Here is a 12,081-nt window from a genome sequence, read left to right as displayed (position 1 = left end):
ATGATTCTAAGATTCTTCAGATTTCAGAGATAGAAAAATAGAAGCAAAAATGTTCCCCCTAGGAAAATCTGCATGTAAAGAATAAAAAAAATTAAAAACTAGGCATCTGGTTTGAATGCTAAAGACACTAGATTTTATGGAGTTCTTTTCTTTCACAAGAATTAAATAGCTCATTGAATAGAATTGTGCCCTTGAAACCTATATACTTTTATTAAACATTGTCACCCTAATAAATTTAAGTTTTAAAAATTCTAAATCTAGTAATTGAACACTAAGCTGAGCATCTATAATAATAAAAGCATAATATGCTAATTAGACTGGACGTCCTTCTGGATGACCTTCCAGATGAAGCCGGGGCTGCGAGGGAAGCCTGGGTCGTGGGTGCCAGAGGGAAGCTGGTGCCGGCAGCCGGGGGAAGGAATGGCTACTCTTGCACGAATTTCGTGCATTGAGCCTCTAGTTTAAGTATAAAATGTTTCCAATAACGACACCAAAAGATAACTTAGTGGAAATAGACTAGACAGAGGTAACCATCCTGAAGAAAACAGATTTTTGTGCATTTGTCTTCTCTTTGGAAAGGAGATCAATGATTGTTTTACCCAAACAGTAACCCCTGAAACTCTTTATCCTCTTAGCTTCATAGACTATCACCTAAAAAAAATTCTGTCAGGAAAGATTCTGTCAGGAAAGCCTATGGGCTATATTTGTTTATTTCTATATCCCTAGAGCTTGGAATATCACTAAGCTCTATGTAGCCCACGTATGTGTATTTATTTTGTACATATTTATCTCATTGACTATGGCAAAATAATTATGTTTCTATGTTAAAAACCTTACAGGAGACTTTGTAACTGTTGGGATAAACTCACATTGAAGAAGGGGATGAGCAAGGACTTTGGGGGAAGCTGCTCCTGGGAGTGGTGTGTGTGTGTCTGTGTGTGTGTCTGTGTGTGTGAGAGAGGGACAGAGGGAGAGGTGGGGAGGGGGAGAGAGAGAGAGGCACATTCCTAAAGTGAATGTCATTTAAATGCTCCCAATATGCTGAGAGTCACATTAAAGATATGAATCTTGTAAGTACACTCGCACACTAGGTTTCAACGAGGTGATAGCCTTTGAACTGTGTCTTGAAGATGAGGTAATATCTCATATTTTAGAGAAGGCTTTTCAGCTTAAGTTATGTTTAAAAGCAAAGAGAGCCCCATGGGAAGGTATCAGGCATGTTCTAGTATGCTGAGAAGACTAATCTTTTTGACATGCAGGATAATTGAAGCAATGTTTAGAAAATTGTAGAACAAAAATTGAGAAATAGCTTGGGAGCAACTGTAGATGTCTGTGGAATGAGGTTAGCCTTTATTTGAAAGAAGTGGCCGAGCTGAATGCTTTTAGTTATGGAAGTGTTACTTCTAAGCAGTATACTAGTTTTGTAGGCAGAAGGATGTCTCTCCAACTATTCTGTTCCCACTATCTATACTGTTCATACAGGCATAGCAATGGGCTGAGACCTGTGGTAACAAAGGTAGCAGATGTGTGTGTATCATTATCTGGCCTTCCAGCTCACTTGGTTCAGGCAAAAACTAGCACCTTTTTAAAGGTCCAGAGACAAGTATTAAAACCAGGATTTCTCTTTTCTTCATTGCCATTTCGCTAGTACAATTGTTGATAAGGCCATCATTTAAAAGTTGTTTTTAAGAAACTTGAGCGCTAGGAAATGAATTGAGGTTTCTATTCAGACAAGGATTCTCCTAAAGTGAAAATGCTGCTTCTCATATTTTATTTTTTGAACAAAAAACCACACCAGCTTTATTGAGGCACAATTGACAATAAAACTGTAAGATAAAGAGTACAACATTATTTGATAAATTTGTACATTATAAAAAGTTCCCTTATCTAGTTAGTTAACAAATCTATCACCTCACATATTTATCTATTTTTGTGTGTAAAAACATTTAAGTCCTAATTTGTAGTAAATTCCAGTTACACTATACAGTGTCATCAACTATAGTCACCGTGTTTTATATTAGATCCTCAGACCATATTGATCTTACATCTGAAATTCTGTATACTTTTATCAATTTATTTCTCTTTTCCTATGGCAACAACTTTTGTACTCTGTTTCTACTAGTTAGACTTCTTTTTCAAGTTCCATATACCAGGTATGAGAGATTCCATGCAGCATTTGTCTTTTTCTTATTTGACTTCATATAATGTCCTCAAAGTCCATCCATGTTGTTGCAAAGGGAAAGATTTCCTTCTTATGGCTAAACATTTCATTCCATTCCATTGTATTCCATTCCATTCCACTACATTTTTATCTAGCCATCCATTGATGAACACTTAGGCAGTTTCCATATCTTGGTTTATTGTGAATAATGCTTCATAAACATAAGACTATAGGTATCTCTTGGAGACCTTATTTAAATTTCTGTTGTATATACACTCAGAGGGATTGCTGGATCATAAGGTAGTTCTAGTTTTAATTTTTTGAGAAACCTCCATACATAAATTAAAATTCCCACCAACACTGCACAAGGGTTCTCTTTTCTCCACATGTTGTTTCTTTTTCTTCTTCTTTTTTTTTGATACTAACCATTCTGAAAAGTGTGAGATGCTATCTCACTGTAGTTTTGATTTGCATTTCCCTGATGCTTAGTGATGTTGAGACTTTGCCATTAGAATTAATAAATTTGGGGTAACATTCCTGAGGCCTCTTTTCTGAAAATAATGCTTTTGCTGGGTATATAATTCTAAATTAAAAGCTTCTTTGTCTCTGTAGCTGATTTGGCTCAGTGAATAGAGCATTGGCCTATGGACTGAAGAGTCCTGGGTTCGATTCCAGTCAAGGGCACATGCCCAGGTTGAGAGATCAATCTACTGGGAGCTTTTTATTATTTTTTTCTTCATATTTGTTCAGTGCTTGGGTGTAGGTTTTATTTTTATTTTATTATTATTATTATCAATTTCATTTTGTTCCTAAAATTCAGGGCTTTTTATAGTTGTACCTTTCTTCACTTAGAAAATCGTCTTCTTGGTTTTATTTTTGTTGCTGCCTTTCTTGTCTTCTCTTTAATTTCTCACCCTGTAAATCTTATCAAATGAATATTACTTTGAGGTGGACATCATAAAGTGGTTACTATGAAGCTGAACACAGCTTGTATAGTTTGTCAAACCTATATAATGTTCTGAAAAGTATTCATTCAGATATTTTTAATTGGTACATTTCATTTAAAAATACAGATTTCTGGCATTTTTGGCAAATTGGAAGATGTGGCAAAATGAACATGCATTCCTGAATGCAAGTAATTGGCGAGTCATAACAGCCCCCACTCTCAGATGTGATGCTCATGATCCAGAGTGGCCCTGTCATGTGCTCCCCTCTGTCCTTCTGACCCTAAGCTCAAGTAATGCTTTCTATCATGTAACATCATACAGGCCCCCCTTTTCCTTAAGCTGGAGAGTCTTTGCTTGTATATGTTTCAAAGTGGGCATAAGAAAGAAAGTATAATTTATTTCAAGAAAAAAATATTATGTCTTAGTGGCAGTAAAGAATTTTCCTACATGTTTATAGTATTAACAAAATGTCTGCTGAACAAATAGAGTGAAAAGCGTCATTGCATATATATATATGAAATATATTTTATTTAATATGAAATATAAGAATTATCATAGGCCATAGACGTGTGGAAATCTTCATGATGAAAAATTTAGTTGACTGAAATATGGGCTAAAATTTCCACAGGCTTAATTTTTGAATATAAATACATATAAAATAAATGATGTAGCTATGATATGGTACTATGAATTAGGTTAAAAAATCACCCTTATGACAGTTTTATTACAGATGGTGGCTTTGTAAAATAGTATATATTGGAGGCAATAGAAATTAAATGTCTGAAAAGAAACAAGCTTTGGAAGTGTAAGTCAAACTTGAGATAGGGCTAAGAATTTACAGTCTATGTTGGAAGAAAAAAAAAGTTATTTATGGCCTCGTTACTTATAGCTGCTGAAAACACAACTGTAAATAATGCTAACCATTTGGATGTACGTTATTTATCATCAGTAAAATTTTTATTTTTACTGAATAACATTTGCAGATGGTGCCTTTAACAGTGACAGAATTACTTATTTTTTAGTGTTGAAAAAACTTAATGTAAATTGGTCAAAATTAGTAGGCATATTTATAGATAGATGATGCTTAAGTGGTGATCTGTGTTAAAGTGAAAACCTCACCATGGCCTATAGCCTTCACAATTGGTGCAATTCCTACACACACCAAACCCTTGGGCCTCATTTCCCAATGCTTTCCCCCTTGCTTAACCACTTCAGACATTTTAGGGGCCAGAGTCTTTGCATCTGCTCTTCCCTTTGCCTGCAAAATTCTCCCCCAAACAGCTATAAGGTGGTTCCTTAACTAATTTTGGATATTTTCCATTGGATCCCTGGCCAGTGTATTGAATGTAGCACCTCCCACCCTCTACAGCCTGCCAACACACATGCCAAATTGTTGCTCTGCTTTTTTTTTCTCCATAGTCACATATTCTATTACCTTTATATTTTATTTTCTGTTCTCCCTACCCTCCTGCCGAAAACACATTTACACCCACACATATGCTTAGAAAGTAAACCCCACAAGGACAGGGTATATTGCTTTTAAATTTTGTTTTTTATTTGTTTGTTTAGTTTAGTTTTTGATTTTTGTTTTTCATTCCCACAGGTTAGAAAAGTTGTTGGGTGATTAAACGAACAAAGTGAATTGGATATATTTTTTCGATCTTCAACCTTAGCCAACTCTAGGTTTTGCTTAATTGACTAGATATACAATATCATAGTCTGGATGGTATTTTGATTGACAAAGGTATAAGTGCAAATACATTTTATTTAAATTTTTAAATAATTAATTACTTTAATTGTTGACTGCATTACAGAAAAAATATGGAACGCTTCGCAAATATGCTTGCCATCCTTACATAGGGGCCATACTGATCTTCTTGGAATCGTTCCAATTTTAGTATATGTGCTGACATTTTTAAACAACTAAAAGATATCAACATATTTATGTCACCCACAGCAAAATCTCCACCTCAGCTCACCAACAAATGTTGAATTATGGAGCTGATCATTTTGGTTGACATTAACGCACTTCGTTAAATATGCTTCCAAATATTATGGTGGAAAATCAATACCTAAGTCTATGAAATCATCCAAGTAAATATAGGTATTTGGTATATAATAAAGAGTACATCTTAAATCACTGAAGAAAGAAAGGTGTTAAAATAACTGATTAAAAAAATGAATCCTAGAGGAAAACATAGTTTATAATTTTATAAACTTGGCTTGTGAAAAGATTTGAAGTTACATATAGAACAAAAAGAAACCATAAAAGGAAGGGTATATAAATAATATATAAAACACAACCAAAATTACTATATAAAATAAAATAAAAACTACTTCCCAGTCAAGGGCACATACCTGGGTTACAGGTTTGATCCATGGGCCCCTATTGGGGTGCCTGAAGGAGGTAAGTAAATGACATGTCACTTTCACACCGATGTTTGTCTCTCTCTTCCTCTCCCCCCCTCCCTCCATCCCTTCCACTCTCTCTAAAAAACATCAATGGAGAAAATATCCTCAGGTGACAGTTAACAACAGCAAATAAATAAATAAATAAATAAATAAATAAATAAATAATAAAAATAAAAAACAAAATTAAAAAATGTAAAGCCAAAAAGTAATAATAAAAATGCCTATAAGTCAATATGTAAAAGACAAATACTCTAATAGAGAAATACAAAGTGATATGAACAGTCAACACATACATATATTTAGTCAAAATATGTGAAAATATTTAGTCACAATACTAAACAAAACAATTAAAAATAACCGTTACCACTCTTTGCCTGTTAAAAACAAAATTCAACTGAGTAAGTTTTAAAGATCTTCTTGGCTTTATTTAAAGATTCATGAAATGGGTGGCATCTAGTCTAGAAAACAGAAAGAAACTCAGAGTCTCTGTACAAAATGAAAGATTTATATGCACAAGTGAACAGGAACAAGGAAGTGATACTAGTGAAAAAGTGAATTGGTTATTGTGAGGGCAGGGATGGGGAATGTCCGGCCCGCTGGCTGTATAAGGCCCGTGAGTTAGGTAAATGTTTGGCCAAATACAGCAGGCTAATTTTTAAGTTGATACTGTTGTATGGCCCTCGAATGATGCTATAAATATCCAAATGGTCCTTGGCAGGAAACAGTCTCCCAGCCCCTGCTCCAGGGGCTGACAGAGGTCTATCAGGTAGATTGTCTAAGTAATGCTGAGCAGGTTTTAAGATTCCTGGTGTAAGATTCCATTTCTGGGAGAGCCCAAATGTAATTAAGTTAGATCTTCATTTGGTGGCTTAGCATAAGCAACTACAATTTGGGGTCTGTTTGTTTTTTTAACATGCCCGTATGAGATGGCCTAGTGTTTCTCTGTAAGAACTCTTACAATCTCTTTAAATCTTTTAATGAATGCAACATTTACAGATGATGGTAATATGTGCTATTAGACTTACAAATACACTTTGGCTTGGTGGATTTACTAAGAATTTACTCGAAGCAAACATTTTAACAAGAGAAAAAAGTTATTTGTATAAGAATATTTATTGTAGGATTGTTAGAAATCTAAAACAAAACAAAAAGCAGCTAACAATTTTGTCCTGGTAATTAAATTATATGATAATCTTAAAGTGGAATAGTACCCAACTATTTAAAATGTTAATTTAAATATGCATATATTTTTTTATATGGGAGAAATGGTCACATGTAACTTTCAGTTTAATGAGAAAATTTTAAAAAATTCTCTCTAGTTCAACTTCATTTTTATAAGCTCTTACAAACTTATCTAAATGCATAATATGAAACTTACACAGCAAAATATATACAAATAGCATGATCAGTCATAATTTACTTTTACATTTTTCTCTCATTGCTTCCTATTTTTCTATGTTGAACATACATTGTCTATATAAAAATTTATAAAATTTTTTCAAAAAATTGAAGGTGTTTTCCAAGTGATAGATAACAAGACAAATGTGAAAGGGATCATAACATTCACATGAGAAGGGCTTTCCCAAATTTAGGATGCAAATCTAGACTCAGCAGCAATAAGCTGTGACATTTTCCAAAGCTCCGAAATATGAGCTGGCCCCCGATAAAGGACACCATCTGGCTATGGCTTTGTTAGAGGGCTTCTTTTCTATTACATTTTCTGTCATTTTTGCATAAAAATACTTCTATGAGTGCATTTCAAACACATGTTTGGAAGGTTCTATGCTGGGTTGCATTCAGCCCATTTAGCTGTATTGTGCAGGCATTTAGCGCAATTTTTAGGCGTTTAGGCAGGTGTGTTTTAGACTTAAATACTAACAGGAAAGGTAATATGGAGTAGGAGGTCAGGGACAGGGCAGGCAACATGATTATCATGACCTAAGGCATGGAACACATCTCAGGAAACAGACACCATGCCTTTGGACATTAGGAAAGATCTTTTACTCTCTGGCTAGCTGATTGCTCGTGTGAATATGCAATCAGACATTTCAGTTCCTTTTCTGAAAATCTAGTTTGGCTATTGTAAGTTAGATTTAAGTTATAACATTTTTGCCATGTGAGTCTGAATTCATTGCTAAGCTAACATTATATAAATGTGTTTCTTTTCCTTTCAGAGTTTGACATTTTGCACTACTCATTAAGAGAACTGACATAATGCAGAAGTTGTCCATAAAAGATAGGAGAAAATTATTTCTGCCAAAATTGTAGCAAGGCTGTCACCCATTTTGAATCAGGAAAGCACTTATTTTACAGTATGTGAGTACGTGATGAATATGTGCAGGACTTTTCCACACCAAAGTGCCTTATGGGGAAGCTGTTATTTTGACATTCAACTGCTATGACTTGTTCCTTCACTTTTCAGATTGAACAAGTATGACATGCCTTCATAGAATTCACTTAGGAAATATTAATGGTCTTTCTATGTGACCATTATATGGTTTCTAATACTTTTCTGCAACAATGTAATTAGGAAACCTCTGCCCACCCCTATCTCACCTAGTCTAATCATAAATGCAATAATTCATCGATCAAAAGTTGTAGAAATAACTTTCTACGTTAGTATCCAGACTGAATTTTTATACCGGCTTCATAATTACAATAGCTAAGACCAAATATTTGCTGATAGGCATGAGGCCAATTAATTCAAACCAAGTTGGCCAGCAGAGTACTTAATGTCTGTAATGTGTAAGAGAAAAGAAAAGGGCGGATTAAGGGGAATCTGGCAGAAATTTTAAAAATTTTGAAAAGGAATTTCAAGGCAACGCATTTTGATTTGAGTTATTATTGTCAAGAGTTTCTGTTGGCTACCTTCAAATGGAACTGGGCATTTGTGCAGTGTGTGTTATATCTTGTATTCAATGCTGTGGCTTTTGTCAATCCATTAATGACATCAAATGGCAGGAAAATGTCTATTTCACATTGCCTTAGGGGAAATTATTTAGAGATAACATTTTAATATATTTTCTGGATGTATTTGAAAAGGAAAAACAAATAATTTTACCTTTAGCTGTGCTTTATTAAGCAGAGAGAGGGGTGATATCATTGGCATGGAAGTTACTGGGTTTACATCTAAAAAGAAAGAAAAAAATTACAGAGGTGGCAAGATAATATATTTCACCATCATTTTTTTCTTTCTTCCTGCAAACAACTATTTAGTAGCAAAAATAATAGAAACAGAATTTGAATCTCCTAGGGTGACTAATTATAAAGTCATGCTTTATGTCCATAGAACTTGGCATAGAACTTGGCAAGCCTGCTAGATACTGTGAGGCTACATCGAAGTGCAGTGAAATGAAATAGGCAGGAAGATTGACACTGCAATTTAAGTTTTTCTCTGTCTATGCCTTCATGTTTGACATGATTGATTCCAAGGCAAATATACGGGTACTACTTTTAAGATTTTCAATAATTGTCATTTTTAATATCACTTTTTATTCTCCATCCCAAACTGCTTATTTTGATGTAGTTGCCCGCACTATTTATGGACAGGAGTCAAACGATAAAATATATTGAGAGCTAACATTTTGGAGCAGAGACATGGGGTGTCAATAGGGCTTTCTTTTCTGTTTAATTAATTCATTAATTAATATTAATTGTTTAGGGGGCATGTGTGTGGTTATTGACTGAGTTAAAGAACACGAAGGATCAAAATATTTAGATTTCCAGATTTCATCTGGGCATGTGTAACAAATTTCCGTTTGTAATTTCTTATTACAAACTTAGTGGTTTAAAATAAGAGGAATTTATTACCTCACAATTCCCTAGATCAAAGGTCCTGTCACAGCATGGCTAGATCTTCTGCACAGGGTCTCAAAAGGCCCAAATTGAAGATTTGGCCAAGCTGTGTGTTTGAGCTCAGGGTCATTTTCCAAGATCACATGGCTTTTGGCAGAATTTAGGTCCTTGCAGTTGTAGGACTGAGGTTTCCATTTTTCTCCCAAGGTATTGTCCAGGGGCTTCTCTCAGCTTCTAGAGCTCCCTTTCCTAAGTTGTGGCCATCTTCACAACACGGCAGTTCGTGTCTTGGAGACCAGCAGGAGAATCCCACTTACGTTTTGAATCTCTTCATTTTAAAGGATACCCACCTGATTAAGTCAGAGACCCATTTAGAAGACATTCTTTCTGATTAAAACGTGTTGAAATGACTTCCTGCCCTGATTACATTTGCAAAATCCCTTTGCCATAACTTGACCATACCCAGCAGCGGGCTGTATACAGGGTGTGTACAGCAGGCAGACATGAATCTTGGGGGCTAAACCAGAATTCTGCCCCTATCACCGCATGGTTTTGAGAACTCTGGTGTATGGAAATAAACAAGTTTTTCAAGCAAGACTATCTGGTGTGGGACGACTGGAGAATGAATTATGAGTATATATTCATATATGGCAGATAATATTAAATAAAATAAACATAAAAAACAGCCTTAAGGCTGCAAGTGATTTGTTGACAGGTTGGCAATGAGAAATGTGCAATTTGTAGAAACAGATAGAAGTTGCAAATGGCATACTAAGCAAAAGCAAACAAAACAATATTCTAAGAAAAATTTTGGCCCTGGCTCGGTAGCTCAGTTGATTAGAGCATCATCCTGACATGCTAAGGTTGTGGGTTCGATCCCCTATCAGGGCACATACAAGAATCAACCAATGAATGCGTAAGTAAATGGAATAACGCATAGATGTTTCTCTTTCTCTCTCCCCCTTCCTCTCTCTCTAAAACCAACAAATAATTTTTTTTTTAAAAAAAGCAAAATCTGTGTACATTTTATAAGATAGAAAGTACAGGAATCTCCCCTTACCCACAGTTTTGCATTCCATGATTTTAGTTATCTATGATCAACCATAGTTTATACATATCAAATGGAGAATTCCAAAAGAAAAATTAACTCATAACATTTAAATTTCGCTCCATTCTGAATAGCAGGATGAAATCTCCTCTAGTCCTATGCCATCTACCTGAGATGTGAATCGTCCCTTTATCCAGCATAGACACCCTGCACATGCAACCTGCCCATTAGTCACTTACTAGCTGTCTTGGTTATCAGCATGACTATTGCATCGTCAGAGTGCTTGCCTTGAAGCAACCCTTATTTTACTTCATAATGGCCCCAAAGCACAAGAGCAGTGCTGCTGGCAATTCAGATATGTCAAAGAGAAGCCGCATTAGGTAATATTTTAGTACTAGTTACTGTTGTTACATCCTACTGGGCCCAGTTTATAAATTAAATTTTATCATAGGTATGTCTGCATAGAAAAAAACCACATAGCATATATAGGGTTTGATACAATCCACAATTTCAGGCAGCACCTGGGGGTCTTCAAACCTAGCCCCACGGATAAAGAGGACTGTTTACATCAACAAATTCATCTCTCTTCCCACTTGTTTAAAACAATTTGTTCTATACACACTGAAAGCTGTTCTTTCGATTTTTAATTCTTTTTATACTTTTATTTTAAAATACAGGACTTGATTTGAAGAAAAACTATAATAGCCAGCTTTCTCTCTTTACATCCATCATGTGCAATTTACTACATACTATCTTGTAGTCTTGTGGAAGACAAATATTTTCACTACAGTGTTGGAAAGATTAAATATGCATACCCTAAAATGAGATTGTCCTATTTACCATTTAAATCCATACTGAGAAAATTGGGAACAGAGATGGGGGCAGGTGCTAGGATGGAGGAAGGGATTGCCAAATTTAATACACTTCTAGGTTTTTTTTGTTCTTGGTGTATGCAGAGCAAGTTGGCATGATCCTCATAATTATACTCTCCATATTCAACAGTTAGTCACCTTGCAGTCCATTATTCTCTAGTTTAAATAATTCCAATTCAATTAGGTTTCCCTTGTAAAGCCTATTGTCTATTTAATAGCTTTCCTTTTTTTCTCTTTAAATTTATATTTTCCATATAATTTTAAAACTTTAGAGTATAGGCTTAATGTTATACCCTATTAAGCATATGGAGGTTTTGTAATATATTGCTAATTATGAATTAGAGATCACATGTGTACTTTTTTTGTTAATCTAAAAAGGACAAGCTAGGCCTTGGATATGAACATGACTACAATCTCCATTTTTCATTTTTGCAATCCCACTGAAAATAACTTGAGGCATATAATTGAATGCAAGTCTATTAGGAAGGTCATTTCACAAGCAGTGGAAGAAATAGCTGAGCAATTACCTTGGGTTATTCCCTGCATTAGTCAGACACAATCTTGATAAAGCTTTTGCTTTGAATTTGAATAATGGCCACTCTTTACACATTTTATTGGCTAAAATAAGTCACATGGTTAAGCTGATATAAATTAGTGAGAAAGTATACTTATACCACAGGAGTGTACTGTAATTCACATGAAAATGAATGCTGATAAATAATTCTCCTATTGGGGGGAGGCATGGAAATTGGGGGCAGTAATTCATTTCATCACATTATCTTTAAGGACTCACTAAAGACAAACTGTGCCATAATTTTCAAATCTAAATTAGATATAAAAATACTT

The 12,081-nt window shown here is 34.8% G+C and overlaps 1 non-coding gene across 1 annotated transcript; it reads right to left on the bottom strand.

Moving 5' to 3' along the window:
* Positions 1–4,923: 4,923 nt before the first annotated feature.
* LOC114231254 (U6 spliceosomal RNA) lies at positions 4,924–5,031 on the bottom strand. Its single transcript, XR_003617221.2, has one exon. It is a non-coding gene; the product is annotated as a U6 spliceosomal RNA (small nuclear RNA).
* Between the last annotated feature and the right edge of the window lie 7,050 nt (positions 5,032–12,081).

Source organism: Eptesicus fuscus, chromosome 10, assembly GCF_027574615.1.
Source record: "Eptesicus fuscus isolate TK198812 chromosome 10, DD_ASM_mEF_20220401, whole genome shotgun sequence".
Taxonomy (NCBI): domain Eukaryota; kingdom Metazoa; phylum Chordata; class Mammalia; order Chiroptera; family Vespertilionidae; genus Eptesicus; species Eptesicus fuscus.
This window is presented reverse-complemented; position numbering and strand designations above follow the sequence as displayed.